The following is a 16,105-nucleotide window of genomic DNA, read 5'->3' on the forward strand; positions in this document are numbered from 1 at the left end:
CCCAGTTTTGAGCTGCTAGATCTGTTCTGAATCTGCCCCATTTCGCACGGTGGTAGTGCCACACAACATGATGGAGGGTGTCCTCAGTGGGAAGATGGGACTTCCTCTCCACAATGACTGTGCGGTGGTCACTGCCACCAATACTGTCATGGACAGATGCATCTGCGACAGGTAGATTGGTGAGGACAAGGTCAAGTAGGTTTTTCCCTCGTGTTGGTTCTCTCACCACCTGTCGCAGGCCCAGGCTGGCAGCTTTGTCCTTCAGGACTCAGCCAGCTCGGTCAGTAGTGATGCTACCGAGCCACTCTTGGTGTTGGACATTGAAGTCCCCCACCCAGAGTACATTCTGTGCCCTTGCTACTCTCAGTGCTTCTTCCAAGTGGTGTTCAACATGGAGGAGTACTGATTCATCAGCTGAGGGAGGGCGGTAGGTGGCAATCAGCAGGAGGTTTCCTTGCCCATGCTTGACCTGAAGCCATGAGAGTTCATGGGGTCCGGAGTCAATGTTGAGGACTCCCAGGGCCACTCCTTCCCGACTGTATACCACTGTGCCGCCACCCCTAGTGGGTCTGTCCTGCCGGTGGGACAGGACATACCCAGGGACGGTGATGGAGGAGTCTGGGATATTGGCAGAAAGGTATGATTCTGTGACTATGTCAGGCTGTTGCTTGACTAGTCTGTCGGACAGCTCTCCCAATTTTGCCACAAGTCCCCAGATGTTGGTGAGGAGGACTTTGCAGGGTCGACTGGGCTGGGTGTGCCGTTGTCGTGTCCGTAGCTGGTGCCGAGGTCGATGCCGGGTGGTCCGTCTGGTTTTATTCTCATTATTGTGTTTTGTAGCAGTTTGTTACAACTGAGACCACATTGAATGGATGTTACTCATTGGTTCAAAGGGCCAATGTCACAGCATAAATAAGGAATTTACTGAACATGGAGTTTTTTTATATTCTTCAATAAGGATCCCTGACATACTGATCTTGAAACAGAAACTGGAAACGCTGGTATCCCACAGCAGTAGGGTTGCAAACTCTCCAGGATTGTCCCGGAGAATTACAGATTAATCTCACGGACACTGCTGCAAGCAACCCGGCGAGGGGAAACATCTTGGAGGCATTAAAAAAAATTGTGTGTGGCTTTCCTTTGCTTTGAGGATTTTCATATATTAGTTACAATTGGAGATGGGGAAATAGCCTGCTGACTGGGTGGTTGCTGATGGGAAATCATGTGATAACACCTCCAGGAACATGCCCAACTAGAGTTGGCAACTCTACTCAGCAGGTCAGCACCTGTAAAGATAAAGACAGGTTTAACATTGCAGGCGTTCCCTTCATCAGAACCTTAATTGACTGGAAAAATTGCATGTTTTTTCTTTGCCCTGCAAGCAGTACTGACGTCTCAGGTGAACCTCCCCCCCCACCCCCCCCACCTTGCTCAAGCCTTATATAAAAGCTCAAGATCGTTGCGGTAACGCCCCAGTTTTGAAAAAGTTCTCCAAACTTTCAATATCACTTTTGTTCACCTGATCCAGAGCCAGTCCCTGCAATTTTTAAACAGGGTTTAGGAGAGAGTAATGGTACTTTCAGCTCTTTAAAATGCTTAGTTATATTTTTATCTTGTTTCAGCTTCTCTTTTAGTTGTTTCTTTGTGTGTGAGCTCGACAGGGGTAAAGCCCTCCTTGTTCTAACTCCAGGACACAAATCTTTTTTAACTAATCAGGCAGAATTGCCCTATGTGGGCACAAAACAAATTGTTCTTGAAGTTTTTATTAGAGTGCTACATCCTTTCGCCTTTGGCAGATCTCTTCTATAAAGCAATAATAATTAGGTTTCTTGGGCGATCCGATGGGGATTTTTGTTGCAGCAGTTGCTTCTCTTTTAATAAATGTCCAGCCGGATGGTGTGCACTTTCCCTCAAGATTCAGAGATTGGTACTTTAGCATTGCACTTATAAAAATTTAGAGTTCAGTATTCTGGTTTCAAGCAGCGTTACAGACTGTATCATGAGGAGGTACCTGTAATATAATTACTGCAGATGCACCTTTTTTGTTCCCTACTGTTGTACCTATTTATTTGGAATAAAAAGTGACTACTGTACCTAGGTGAGGTCTTTGTTTTGTCCTCCAGGCCCAATAACCAACATAATCTGCTAAAGAGAAAAACTTTCTCACACCCTGCCAAAGTAACAGTATTTTGGAATTTTTACACAGCCATATTGCGGTATCCCAGTGAGTGCTGTAATAAAATAAATCAAACTAAACAACAGTATATCATACAGAGACTTGAGAGTATTCGGAATTACCAATATAAAACAGTAATTGAGAGACAGCGGTAGACTAGATCAATTCCCACTATCACTCCATTACAAGTGCTCTTACCTGATTCAGACCTTAGAGATATGGAGCCATGATTGAAAGACTGTTAAACAGGCAAGAGTGCAATAGTCCATTTTAGCTTTTGAAGATAGATATAAGAAATGTGTTTCCTCAGTTGGTCAGATTCTGTAGTGTAGAAATGGTGTACCTGAGATAATATGAAAGTTCTAAAACCTTCTAGCCACATGAAGCTGGTTTATTCTGATTAGAACTAGCCAATTCTCTTCCTGGTTCTTGAAAATATCTGTCAATATAGAGTACCAACCAGCTATTGGAGCAGTACCATTTGACTAATCTGAAGAGGAGACAATGGGACTTCCAGCTCAGGACCTATTGTTTACCCTAATCAATCAACCTCCAAATTAACAGCCTTTATCTGTTAAAGTTAGCTTCTCTTCCTATACTGGGAGCAGCTGAATATATAGATCAGTTTTCAGTCTTGTGTTAGTGCGGCCTATGGTTTTCAGGACACAGTACATTTATATAGCATATTATTATTTATAGCCTAGCCATGTGGAGGGTTTTTCTCCTTTTTCACATATTAGGAAAGGAACATCTAAACAAAATTATTTCCCAAGTAAGCACAGGGCACCCATGGGCTTCTAGTGAGTTAGCTCAGCTTATTTATTATGGCTCAACCTATTTAACAACCTGGCCCTCCTTTTCAGTCTGGGGCATGTTCGGATATTTTCAATGTAGGTAGTCCCCATCTATTCCTTTTGCTTTCAAAGTGCTCTCCCCCGTTAACTCCTTCCTGGGAGAAACAATGGCCCGTAATTTCTGATAGGAGGCTTCCTGCATGCGGAGGCCTCCTATCGGAAAAAAATCTACGAACTTACCTGAGGGCTCCCGAGGTGCGTACACTTCCGCTCCTGGGCCCCTCCACAGTCGAAATGCGCAGGGCCCATGTATTCCAGGGGCGCAGGCAGTTCGCAAGCGTCCCTGGGATCACGTGGGCCAGGCCAGACAACAGGAGAAGAGAATTTCCCTTCATACTTTTGACAGATAGACCTGTCAAATATATGAATGGAGATCACCCCCAAAACACAGTAAAACATTAAATTATTTTTTTTTAAAACCATCATGTTTTTAAAATGAGTTAAAATTACAATAAATTAAATATTTTAAACAAAAATTAAATTTTTCGAAAAAAATAAAGTTTTTTACGGGGGCTAAAAATGAACTTACCTTTTAAAAAGTATTTTTAAATTATAAATGAGTGGAAAAATGTTTTTATTTTTTTACTATTTTTTCAACTCTTACTGCTTTTACCAGGCGTAAGATTTCGAAGGGTTTTCTATGGGCGGAGGTTCTCCAGAAAGCGGAACTCTCCCTCCGCAGAGGCCCTTCTCCAGGGCAGGCATCTGATCTGTCAAGCATTCTTGACAGATCGGAAATACTGGTTTTCAGCGCATGCGCTTCGCATGTCTGAAACCGGCATTTCCAGTGTCCCTACAGGTGTGTGCACAGCCCGTACACACCCGTAGGCATCGGAGAATATGGGCCAGCGAGTGGCGACTATCCAGATTTGGAATGCTCATTGGGTTCAGGGTATCTTTAACTGCCCCCTACTTTTCTTCTGTTCCCTTTTCGCAGAGGAGCAGGCAACCACAGATGCTCTCATCCCAAGATGAGGGAAAATTAATTCTGGTAATCAGGGATCGGCAGTACACTTTATTTAATTATCTATTGTTGGACTCTGGCAAATCTGCATTTATTGCCCGTCCCTAGTTGCCCTGAGAAAGTGGTGGTCGTGGACCGCCTGGAGTAGTTATTGTTTTTACAACTGAAACGCTTGCTCGGATACTTCAGAGGGCATTAAGAGTCAACCATGTGGTGTGGGGCTGACCAGGTAGGGATGACAGATTCCCTTCGCTGAAGGACTTAAGCATTTATGGCAATCTGGCAGCCGTTATAGTAATTTTCTTTTGGTACTAGCCCACAAATGACCAGATTTATTGAATTCAGTTTCACAACAATGCCATAGTGGGATTGGAACTCATGATCTCTGGGTTGCCAGTACAATACTTTAACCACACTATTACCGCACATGCCACTGACAAGTGAATTCTCTCGATTAGTCAGTTTGTTACTAATTTGGCTGATTCAGATGTATTCATTATTCCCCTATTTGGATGTCCTGGCGGAAGAGGAATTGGAGGGCAATGAGGACAAAGATACTGATGATGAGATGATAATGAGTATGTACCCGAGAATAGTACAAAAAACAGGCATTCTCCTCCCAGCTGGTGCTGGAATTAGATGCAGTTCCTCCTGGGGATCCAGTAGCCAGAGTCGAGCCCAATCTTCAAATATCACAGCCTGTTGCATTTAACGTGTTTCTAATGCCCTCGTCCCTTTGGGCTAACGCTTCTGGGAAATTATCTGATGTAGGTAAGCTTGGATTTTACGCTTGGGTTAAAACCAATGTATAGGATACACCTTGGCTCAATGGACTCTTTAGATCAGGTGCTGGTAGCTTGCTCTGCGATCATTCTGCACGTTCTCTCTCGATGTGGAAAGTCAATTATCCAAGAGGCTCTTCCTGAACCAGCTGAGTGAGAGGAAGAATATATGAGCATTATAGGGTACAGAAAGGATGCACATGGGGCCCTCCACACATGTATGGCTGGTCACCAAATGCATTGGATGGATTTTGTTCATCTCAGTCAGTGGCAAGGTTTAATATTTTAGGGAATATTTCTTTCCCTTTTTGATAACCAGCTGCAGTACTACAATAAAGCACCTTGATATCTTCATAGATATGACTTTCTATCCTGCCTTGGAAGTTTTGATTTGATGGAAAAGGTGTTTTTGATCGCTAACTGGAAGCATTGCTGCAAGCTGCTAAAATTTAAAGCTAATCTTCAAAATGTTAGGGATATGGTAGGTATGGTGTAAAGCAGTCATACTACATTAAGGAGGGCTTAGAGGTCAATTGTTTTGCTCTAGATCACACACAGATCCATCGACCGATCAAGGAGCACCGTGGTGTGATTCTGCTTTGACAGCTGGAATTCTTTTGACTGATGTCATGGCTATTGAATAGTGTCAATTTTTAGATTAAGATCTTCCCTTGTTACTGATTGAGATCCTACTCCATTCCAGGAAATCTTTTAACTATCCAGGTTTATTATATCAAGTGGAGGAAATTTGCAGAATGGTTTGTGGTAAAATCTATTTACCCATGTACAAAGTTCATTAATGCTGGTATAAATGCAGTAATTAAGCTAGGTCTAAAACCCAGTTCTATTCTGTTACATGTGGCCCTGATCATAGTCTTTCATGAATCATTAGTATCAAGCCCAATAGGTTTTCATCCCTTTGTGTCTCACTTAATGCAAGCTGTATGGTAGATGCATCCAAATAGACCTCCCTCAATTCCTAACGAGATCTTAGTGTAGTCCTTAATGAGCTGTAGGCCCATTGTTTGAAATTCTTTGAACATGTGATTTGAAATTTATTACCTAGTAAAGCACATTTAAGTAGTGTCAGTTTCAGTCTGCAGAATTAGTTGTAGATCAGCCCTATTGCTTTGTTGTGAGGATAGCATTGTTCTTGGATTCACCCAGAGTTTCCCCCCAGATAGTCTCTCAGTTTCATTTGGATAAGGGTTTGTTGCACTTTTTAAAAAATTGGATGAGGTTTCACTATGTCAATTCTCACAGAGGTCTTTAATTTTGTGTTCACCCAGTTGAGGCCTTTATAAAATCCTGTTTGTTATTTATGAAATATTGTAAGAAGATCTTGGGCAGAGTGTTCACAAAGTATAATATAATGGAATGGCGAATGGATATTTTTCTCTATTATATCATTTAACTGATAAACATCCCAAAGACCTGGCTAAGGGTCTTTCGACTTGTTCCATGGCTGCTATGTGGACTTCTCTTGATCAGGTTTCCATTGACAGTGCCTGCAGGGCAGCCACATGGACTACGCTCACACGTTTCCTCAGTATTGCTGTTTAAATTGGGCAGGGGGTGGTTTGTTCCAGATAAGGTCACCCTCCTCCTAAAATGGGACCACTTTAGTATGGCTCCTAAGTTGTTTCAGGATGCCTGAATGATGATAAAAGCCAGATGAGTAACTTTGTAGGGTCTGTGACAGATCTGATATCTGACATGCTTAATGTCATGGGAATCTTTGTACAGTCTATATAACGTATTAAAATGTTACGACTGTGTGCATTTCCTGTCAACTTTTTCGATTAGAAGTTCCTACATCCACACTTAAGCCGTGAATTTAATGGAGGAGGCGGGATGGGGGTGGGAGAGCTGGTTTCCGGGTTCCGGTCCCGCTCCCAGCTGCAACCGCTCTGTAGCCGTGATTTTCCCATGATTGGCCTTGTTAAGCCTGCCCTGCGGGCTTCCCAGCCACTTAACAGGAAGCAGGCCTGATGACATCATTTGATGACGCGCCATCAGCCGGTTTCCTTAAAGGGACCACGTCCACATGGAGTTTGACAGTTGTTCTGTCAGTGTTTGACAGCATTGACACAAAGATGAACGCTTGCACCCAGGCTCTCCAATGACTCCCTCCATATGCTTATGGCGGGAGACGCAGGGAGGTTCTCTTCCCTTCCAAGGGCGGAAGAGACCTCCCCAGGACACCAACTTACATTGCACTTCCACCCAACCCTCTCCATCTACTTATCACTTCCCCATCTCACTAGCCACCCCTCACACTCGCCCTCATCCTACTGCAAGTATACCAACTAACAAACACAAGGGTAGGCACTTGAGAGGTTTAGCCAATGTCCATGTGAAGTTTCTGGTAATGTGTTGCCATACAGTGAAATCCTTTTTTCCAAAAGTGCCCCTTATTGGACAGATCTGAGCGCACCTTGAGAAGTGTCTTACTGAGTTCCAGTGGATGGTCAGACATAACTTCAACTTCAACAGAAATGTTGTCAGGGGCTGATGCCCTGTGTCCAGTGCAGCATCAAGTGATGGCAGAGAAGATTGATGGTGATGTTTGGTGTGCTTGGTGATGTTGGTGTTGGGGCTGAGCATGGAAGGATTCGGAGGACCAAGGTCTGATTGTTTCATTGGCTCCGATGTTGCTGCAATGATGGCAGCTGCAGGTGAGATGACAGAAGCAATCTGTCACTGGTGAGAGAGGTTGTTCCAATGAGGTGGCACTGCACATACAGTTAGATCTAAAAACTTGTAAGCTAAAGAAATCTCTATATGCCTTACAAATGCAGTAACAAACATTTTCTGCACTCTGAAACTCACCATCTGCAACATGGCATCCTTGACACCACTTCTGCAGCAGTCAGCTTTTCACAAACATCAGAGCAGACTCAAAACACGCCAGGTGGAGCTGGCATGTTCCCCGAACAGCAGGTAACCCGTGGGGGCAAAGGTAAAATTAGAAGTAAGCCTCAAAATAGTCTTAAATTGGCTCTTAACAAACCATTTAAGTAGCTGCATTGTATCCCCCGCCGCTTGGTGTCGGGTCAGTTCTCCGCTGACAGACCCGACATCTGGGAGACTCGCGTGGAGGCGGGTTGACAGCGGGTTTCCTACCCGCTGTCAATCATTGCTATTTTGACAGCGGACCCACCCTCAAACCCGCCCCACTCAGCGCTATTAAATTCACGGCCTAAGAATGGAAACTAACCATGTAAACTTGTCATGCTGTAATTGCACTTTCCTGCCAGTGGAGGTGCCACCATTCACCGGAAGGTGTAATTATAGTGTGACAAGTCTCCATAAGCAATTTACATTGGCCCGTAATTTCCGATCTGAGGCTTCCTGTATGCAGAGGCCTCCAATCTGGAAAAATCTACGAACTTACCTGAGGGCTCCTGAGGTGCATACACTTCCGCTCCTGAGCCTCTCCAAACTCGAAATGCGCAGGGCCCACGTATCCCAGAGGTGCAGGCAGTTTGCAAGCGTCCCTGGGATCACATGGGCCATGGGGAGCCAAAAGGAGAAGGGAATCTCCCTTTATACACTTGACAGATAGACCTGTCAAATAAGTGAATGGAGATGACCCCCAAAACACAGTAAAACATTAAATAAATTTTTAAAAAACATCACGTTTTTAAAATGAGTTCAAATTACAATAAATTAAATATTTTAAACAAAAATTTAATTTTTTGAAAAAAATAATTAAAGTTTTTTACGGGGCTAAAAATAAACTTACCTTTTTAAAAAAAGTATCTTTAAATGATAAATTACTTTTTTCAACTCATGCTGGTAAAAGCAGGCCTTACGCCTGCTTTTACCAGGCGTAAGATTTCTAAGAGTTTTCTGCGGGCGGAGGTTCTCCAGAAAGCAGAACTCTCCACCCGCAGAGGCCTTTCGCTAGGGCAGGCATCCGATCTGTCAAGAGGGTTCTTGACAGATCGGAAATGCTGGTAAACGGGCATTTCCGATGTCCCTACGGGTGTGTACACAGCTCGTACACACCCGTAGGCATCGGAATATACGGCCCATTATAAATGTGGACACACATTTAAAATGGAAATATAAAAATAAGGACAGAATGTATATGACTATAAAATAGGAAATGAATAATGTCCCAGGTGTTTCTGCAATATTCCCCCACTCGTTCTCTGTTGAGGAGCACCTGTCTCTCTGCTCTGACAACATGGCTGAGTTTGCAATCTCACTTTGGGTGGCTTGTGGGCTTGAGCCTGTGTCCCATCACTGTGTGAAACACTCCAAAATGCACACCATCATTGAGCACTTATTAAGTTTGTAAATGATGGCTCCCATTTAACCAAACTCAACCAGGGCAGCAGGTGAGGTGCTGCAGTTGGCTGTGCAAGAGGAAAAAAAAATCAACCAGGGTTTCTGTTGGAATCTCGGGGTATGGCAGAAGTCTTAAATAATTGCTTTGCATTAGTCTTCACTCTTGTGGACGACGCTTTAATTAGCAGCAATGAATTGCACTGTTGACATTTAAATATTTTTGTTAACTAAAAAGAATCTAATGAGAATGATAAATTCAGAGGTGCCAATTTATCATGACCTTTAACAGTCTTGTGTCCATCTTGGCACCGTGCAATGCCTTGTACGAAAACAGTCACTAATGTGTTAAGCAAACACTTTCTTAGTCATTGTTGTCTGTTATATAGTGAGTAATGGCAGCACTTTGACGCTTCATTGAATACACAGTTAGCAACTGCAAACACGGCAGTACCAGTTGAGATGTGAACTAGACAAGAAAGTCATTGCAACTTTGAACTGTATTGTAACAATGTACCTTCATACAGAAATGGAAGGTCACTGAACACAATGTTCAGGCACTTATATGTCTGAACTTGAAAAGTTGCCTGAAAAATATGACTAGTATAGAAATCAAGTCGTTGTGAATTCAACCTGTTCTTGTAAAAAGGTTTCAACAGGGGATTGAACAAGTTTCTGGCTCTATCCCTGTGCTCGTGACTGAGCGACGTTGCCCCTTTAAGAAAATGTTGCAGTAGAAGTTGCAATATTCAATATTTGTTTCTGCTTTCTTGCTCCAGCCCTGTAGATGGTGCTGTGCTTTCAGAACGTCGCACGACAAGATAGTACAGAGTGTGCAAAAAAAACACTTGACCTACTGTAAAGCACCATCTGCAGACCTGGAAGTCAGAAATTGTTTTTCTGTTTAACTCGGCCCACGCAGTGTTTCCTATAATCTACATTTCCATTTGTTGCCGTCAGCAAAGGTTGGAAGTGTTAATCAGGTATGACTTTCACTTAGGTCGCTATTATTCCTGCAGCTGCTTGTTAATGCTATTTTTATTACTAAGGCCTATAGCAAATGCATTTCTGGGATCTTGGGGAGGACAGATAGGAACCTCTGTTTGTTTTGGTTTCAGAATTATTTTTTTGGTTAGGGGGGTGGTGCTGAGAGATGTGAATTAATCAGTTACTTGCACCAATTGCCAAAAGTTTGCAAACCTGAAACAGATGGCCATTTCCACGTTAAGTGTGCCTCAGATTATCCAGCAGTTGTCCATAGGGCCCATTTGGAGCAAACCAGGACTGTTCAAGAAAGGGCTTTTTCGTTCTATAAAACAAACAACTTTTTAAAATGGAATAATTGAATTTGTCGTAAGACAAGTGCACTTTTTGACAATAGCTGTTTTGTTACTGAGGTTTCCGTGCCTCTGAGGAATTCCTCTCTCCCCGTGGTGTTACTCATTCATACGAGAGATGTGCCGTTGCTCTCTATCCTTCAGTAAAATGAGAATCCCATTATTACACTAAAGAAAACGTCACTGGATCTCCCGCGTAAGGGGACTAGCTCGGAACCACAACCTCCAAGTAACACAGGTTTTGTTGTACCCAGGATAACCTTTTTAAAGTTTTCAACCAACAAAAAATGATGAAAGCTACTCTGTGGCAGTGGCCATTGTTCCACTGATGCATTCTCAGGTTTCCTTCAAGGATTTGTTTAAATATGAACCGTACACGTTCAGAAGTTTATTACTGTAAGTTAATTCTTGCTTCAGTCCACAGCTGCCTGTTCAGCTTTTAGAAAATCAGGAAGGCCATTTTCACACACAGAAAAGTAGAAATTTGGAACTCTCTTTCCCTCAAAGGCTGTGGATGCTGGGTCAGTTGGAGCTTTCAAGACTGATAGAATTTTTGTTAGGCAAGGGTATCGAGGGATATGGAGCGAAGGCGGGTAAATGGAGTTGAGGTACAGATTGGTCATGATCTAGTTGAATGGCAGAGCAGGCCCGAGGCTGAATGGCGTACTTGTGTTTTCAATGTTCCTAGAAGATTTTCATCTTGTTACCTGGAATCTCACCCTTAAGGATATTCTTCACAGTTAGTTTCTAATTTTAAAAGTCAATTTCTGAATGATTGAGTTGGGGAATACTCTACCCCAAGTCTGCAGCATCCTTTAATGATAAATAGATAGAATGACAAGACTGCCATGTCCGTCTCTCTGGGACACGTTGCCTCAGAAACACAGGTCAGCCCATGTTGGAGTCGGAGCAGGCAGGCACAATTTCCTCGCTTACAGTCCCTTGGAGGCAGAACGGAATCAGACATTTTGTTTTAAAAGGAAAAATAAGATATCTTCCTTTGCAAAATCACTGACAAAAGTAACTTCTATTGATAATAATGCACTCTTTCTCACACTTATTTGCCTTCGTTTAACACAGAAATATAGCAACATAGGGTACAGTTCTTCCCAGAAACTGTTTTAATTGTGCGTATTCACTTGATCGTGGCACTACATCCTGCCAACCACACCTGGCATATAGGTACTTGTTGCTTCTTTGGGTGCAGTTATACAGTTACTTTTGCATTGATACAATGTGTTTTTGGGTTGTGCATCAACACAATAATGGCCGTATAACTAAAGCCATGAGGTGTGGGGCCTCCTCTACAGGGCTATCTCATACCACTTCAAATTGGCATCAAATATAGTATAACTGAGTCAGGTCATGGGATCCAGTTCCAGATACTTGTGTACGTAATCCAGTGCTGCACTGTCAGAGGTGCCAACTTTCTGTCCTCTCAGGTGTACGTAAAGAATTCCATGGCACTTTTTGAAGACGAGCAGGAGGACCAACATTTGTCCATCAACCAACACTACCGAAAACATATTGGGCTTGATTTTAACGCAGCCGACAGGCGGGCTTTTAGGCGTGCGGGGGGTTAAAATCGCAAAACCTGGGGGTCGGGACCCCCCCACCTGGTTCCCGCCTCCATGCCATTTTAACCTAGGTGTGTCTGATTGACCCAAATCAGTCCCGCCTGCAACAGGAGGGACTGGTCTTTAGGGCCCTTAAACAGCACTGATTGGCCTTTATAATTCCATTTTAACAGGCCCTTGCCTGGTTAACCCTTTTCCCATGTAAAACGCACCTGGTGGGGATGACGCCTGTGAAACCTGGCGTGAACACTATTGGCTTGCTGACTATCAGCTGCAGGTCCAACATTAAAGAGAATATTTGATCAGTCATCATTTGCAGGTGGCAGGACTTTGTTGTCTCAGGTCTGGGGCAACTTTTACCAGGCCTAACCACAGCTGTGGAAGGTTGGAGCCTCACACACTTCTCCAGTGTGACCTCCTGCGAGACCCCTCTCGCCACCCTCACTCAGCACTCCCTCAACTGAGGCACCTACCAGAAGCATGGGAGGTCTTTTTTTCCTTCTCCTCTTGGCATTAGAGGACCTCCAGCCGCATTCGTGAAATGACACACGCCACAACTGCAGAAGTCGCCATCAGAATTTTTATGAAAAACAAGCAACTGATGGCATTTTTACAAAATACACAGCATTTCACCCAAGTGGCTACCCTTGTGATTATTTGTGCTTTATTTTCCTCATACGCGTGCTCCTACGTAGTGGTTCCCCTGTGGCTTCAGCAGATGTGGAGGCCCCTTGCTCACTTTCCTGCTGCTCCTGTCTCGACACCTTTGGCAGGTGTCCTCTGGGGTGGCGAGCCTGTGAGGGCTCGCCAGCAGTCTGCTGCTCCTGCGGCTGTGCAGGGGTTGAGACCTCTATCTCCGTTGGGTGTGGACTCAAGCGGGGCTCTGACCGAGGGCTCTGCAGTGGCTTGGAGAGGAGCCCCCACTTCCTTGAGTTCTGCCACCAACCTCCCTCTCATGGGTCAGGTCCCCCTCAGTGCCTGCAAGTGGCTTGAGAGCAGCTTGCTGCACATCAGGGGGGCCATGGGGACCCGTATCTACAATGGCAGTCCTACTCAGAAGGACTTCCATGAAAGTCTGGTTTCTCTGTTCAATAGATGCCCATCGCTCCTCAAGAGATGTCATTCTATTCTGAACACTCACCATGTTTTCCATACCCTGGCGACTAAGCTCCTCCATGGCCGTATCCCTCCTCTCCTCTACCATTGCCCTCTTCTCCTCTACCGTAGCCATCCGCTCCTCTGCGGTAGCCAGCCTTACCACGGAGGCAGCAATCATTTCCACGTAGGTAGCCATTCTTTCCGTGTTCATGCGTTCATGCGCCAATGACTCCACAAAGGCTCTGCTCATGTTCGCTATGGACTCCTCCATTCGCTCCACACTTGCAGCGACCCTGGAGACAAAACCTGCCAGAGACTCCTGCATTTGTGCATGGAGTTCCATCACCTCTGGTCTTACGGATGGAACCAGAGGCAGAGGGTCGACATGCAGCTGAGCCGAGCTGGCAGAGTCCTGCGCCCTCCGACGAGGCCTCTCCACTGCTGTCCCTGTCTCCACAATCTGCTGATGCTCACTTGTGAGCTGTGATACACCAGGTGACAACTCTATGTCCCGAAGGTCCCACCGAGGTGTGAGTGTCTGCGCTGGTGCTGGGTGCGCTTATTTCTGCTGACGCTGCGCCCTCAGAGGTTGCAGACTCCTCTGAGGAGTCTGGCTACTCGGGCTCTTCCTCCTGCACAGTGGGGACGGGGGCTCTCGATGGTCCTGTTGGGGAGTCGAGGAAAAAGTTAGAGATGTGATGCCAAGGTTACATGCACATTGCGTTTTGCAGATGATCATAAGTCCATACGATGTAGCTTCAGAATCATTATCAGCGAATCATGCAATGCCAATGAGAGAGATGGAAAACTATTCTGTCACCAGCTTGCGGGGATGCTCCTGTCTGTCCTTCCCCAATGTCCACATCTCGGTCAGCCCCAGCAATCTCCAGGACGCCTTCTTCCCAGGGGGTGAGTTGGGCTAATGAGGGTGGCTCTCCTCCTGACCTGGCTCGCTCTCTCCTGTTGTGAGCTCTCTTTTCCTGCAATGAGGGAGGCAAGTGGAGGTTGAGTGAGAATGAAGGAGTGAGTGCAGAGATTGCATAGCATAGATACTTAGAAGGAGACAAAGATGGAGTGAGGTTGCAATACCAAGGGCCCTCCCTGTGTGTTGTCAGTTGTGTTCAAAGCATCAGAGTGAGAGGGAGTGTGAGGGCTGCATGGTGGCATTCTGTGAATAGGAGCATAGAGAGAGAGGGAATGGGTAAGGGTGCATGGATGTGAGTGTCAAGTGGGATGTAGAGGAAGAGATTGCTAAAGCTGAGTGCTGGTGAGGAAAGGCAATGGGGATCAGATTGAGGGTGATGGAAACATCATACAGTACTTACTTTTCCAGTGCGAAGAAGGTCATGGAATCTTTTCCTGCACTGCATCCACGTTCTTCGTGTGAGCCCCAAGCAGTTGACTTGACCTGCCACCTTTAGCCACACAGCCTTGGTCTGACTGGGAGGCCTCTTCCTCCCTGAAGAAGGGAACAGGACCTCCCTGTGGGCCCTAGCACCATCCAGCAATGCCTGGAGTGAAGCCCCATCAAATTTGGGGGCAGATCTGGCCCTCCCGCTGGCCTTTGCTCCTGCAGGCTCCTGTGCCATCTTAATGGTGAAGTTTGGGAGCCTGCGGAGGAAGCAAGGCTTGCTGTGTACCTTAAAAGCAGCAGCAATGATGACATCATATTCTGCGACTTTCTGACTGGAAATACTCAATTGCCACTGCTTCCCACACGTTGGAAATCAGTTGGCCAATTGAGTTAAAATTGCATCAATCTCATAGACCCATTTAGAATCGTGTGGGAATCACTAAATTCGGGGAACCTGCCAATTCCCCGCACCTGAGATAAAATCAACCCCATTATCTGGTCATCTATCTCATTGCTGTTTGTGGGACCTTGCTGTGCACAAATTGGCTGCTGCAGTTCCCCACATTACAATGACTACACCTCAAAGTACTTCATTACCTGTGAAGAGCTCTGTGGTGTCTTGAGGTCATGAAAGGTGCTATCTAAATGCAAGTTCTTTATTTTCCTTTCTCCCTCCGCCTCTCTATCTGGCTTATGGCTGCAATTTAAACACTGTATTTTAAAATACTAACCTAACCTCCTGGGTAAAAACAAGTCGGGTGCGCTGCTGTTTCTGGGATGTCGGGCAATGCAAATTTTTTTGGCTATGGCACTTTCGTGTGCGCTGGCCTTACACACTATGCACACTGTGTACATACGGAATTCCCCCCACAAAATCATCTGCACTCTTTATTCCACACACGACCGAACAAGCTCCTGTACAAATAAATGGGAACAGGTGTGCTGTAGAAAGGCAAGAATGCAGTTATCAGTGTGTATATGGCTTCCTTAACTGCAACCAGTAGTTTTATTTGAGTCACCTTGAGAAGTGCTTTACCAATGTTAACTCATTAGAAGTGTTAAAGGTTTTGTTTAAAACCTTTTAGACTTTTTTGGTAGTTCTGTAATATAATAACAGTTTCAGACCTTTGGTCCATGGAGCCCACGACCCACACTATTCCTCCGGTGCATTTCTAGAACCGTAAATACAATTTGTTGACAAAACCCTGTCTAGTTCCTTCTCGGAACCTATTAAAGTTTCTTTCCCCCCTGCCTCCCCCCCCCACCCATACCGGTAATCTGTTCCACATACTTATCACGCTTTTAGTAAAATAAAAATTCCTGCTGCATTTTCTATTTTTTTTTCTCCTTAATTTGTAAATATGACCCTTTGTGCTTAAATTCTGTACACGGCAGAAAAACTTACTTGGATCCAATTTGCCCACCCCATCCATAATTTTAACACATCTTTCTTATCCCCCACTCAGTCTTCTCTTTCAAGAGAGAAAAGACACATGGTAGCCAATCTTCCTTCATACATCATTCCCTTAAGTTCTGGGATCAGCCTTGTAGCCCTTTTCTGCACCCCCTCCAATAGCTAAATATCCTTTTTAGAAATAGGGAGACTAAAGCTGAGTGCAGTACTCCAGATGTGGTCTCACCAAAGCTAAGTACAGGAAACTTTGTTA

The 16,105-nt window shown here is 44.8% G+C and overlaps 1 protein-coding gene across 8 annotated transcripts in view; it reads left to right on the plus strand.

The window, feature by feature from the left end:
• Positions 1-16,105, plus strand: part of LOC147106041 (ataxin-7-like protein 1) — a 371,841-nt gene that overhangs the window by 115,840 nt on the left and 239,896 nt on the right. Inside the window, exon 1 of one of the 8 annotated variants that reach the window (XM_086008732.1) lies at positions 9,729-10,055. The exons of 6 other annotated variants lie outside the window; for them this stretch is intronic. The gene's annotated coding sequence lies outside the window, so the exon portion shown is untranslated. Of the gene's footprint in view, positions 1-9,728; positions 10,056-16,105 lie in introns of those variants that run through there. One more of the 8 variants, XM_086008734.1, reaches the window with a different exon arrangement.

The sequence above is a fragment of the Somniosus microcephalus genome, chromosome 16, assembly GCF_052327205.1.
Source record: "Somniosus microcephalus isolate GS21.2 chromosome 16, FLI_Smic_1.0, whole genome shotgun sequence".
Classification (NCBI taxonomy): Eukaryota; Metazoa; Chordata; class Chondrichthyes; order Squaliformes; family Somniosidae; genus Somniosus; species Somniosus microcephalus.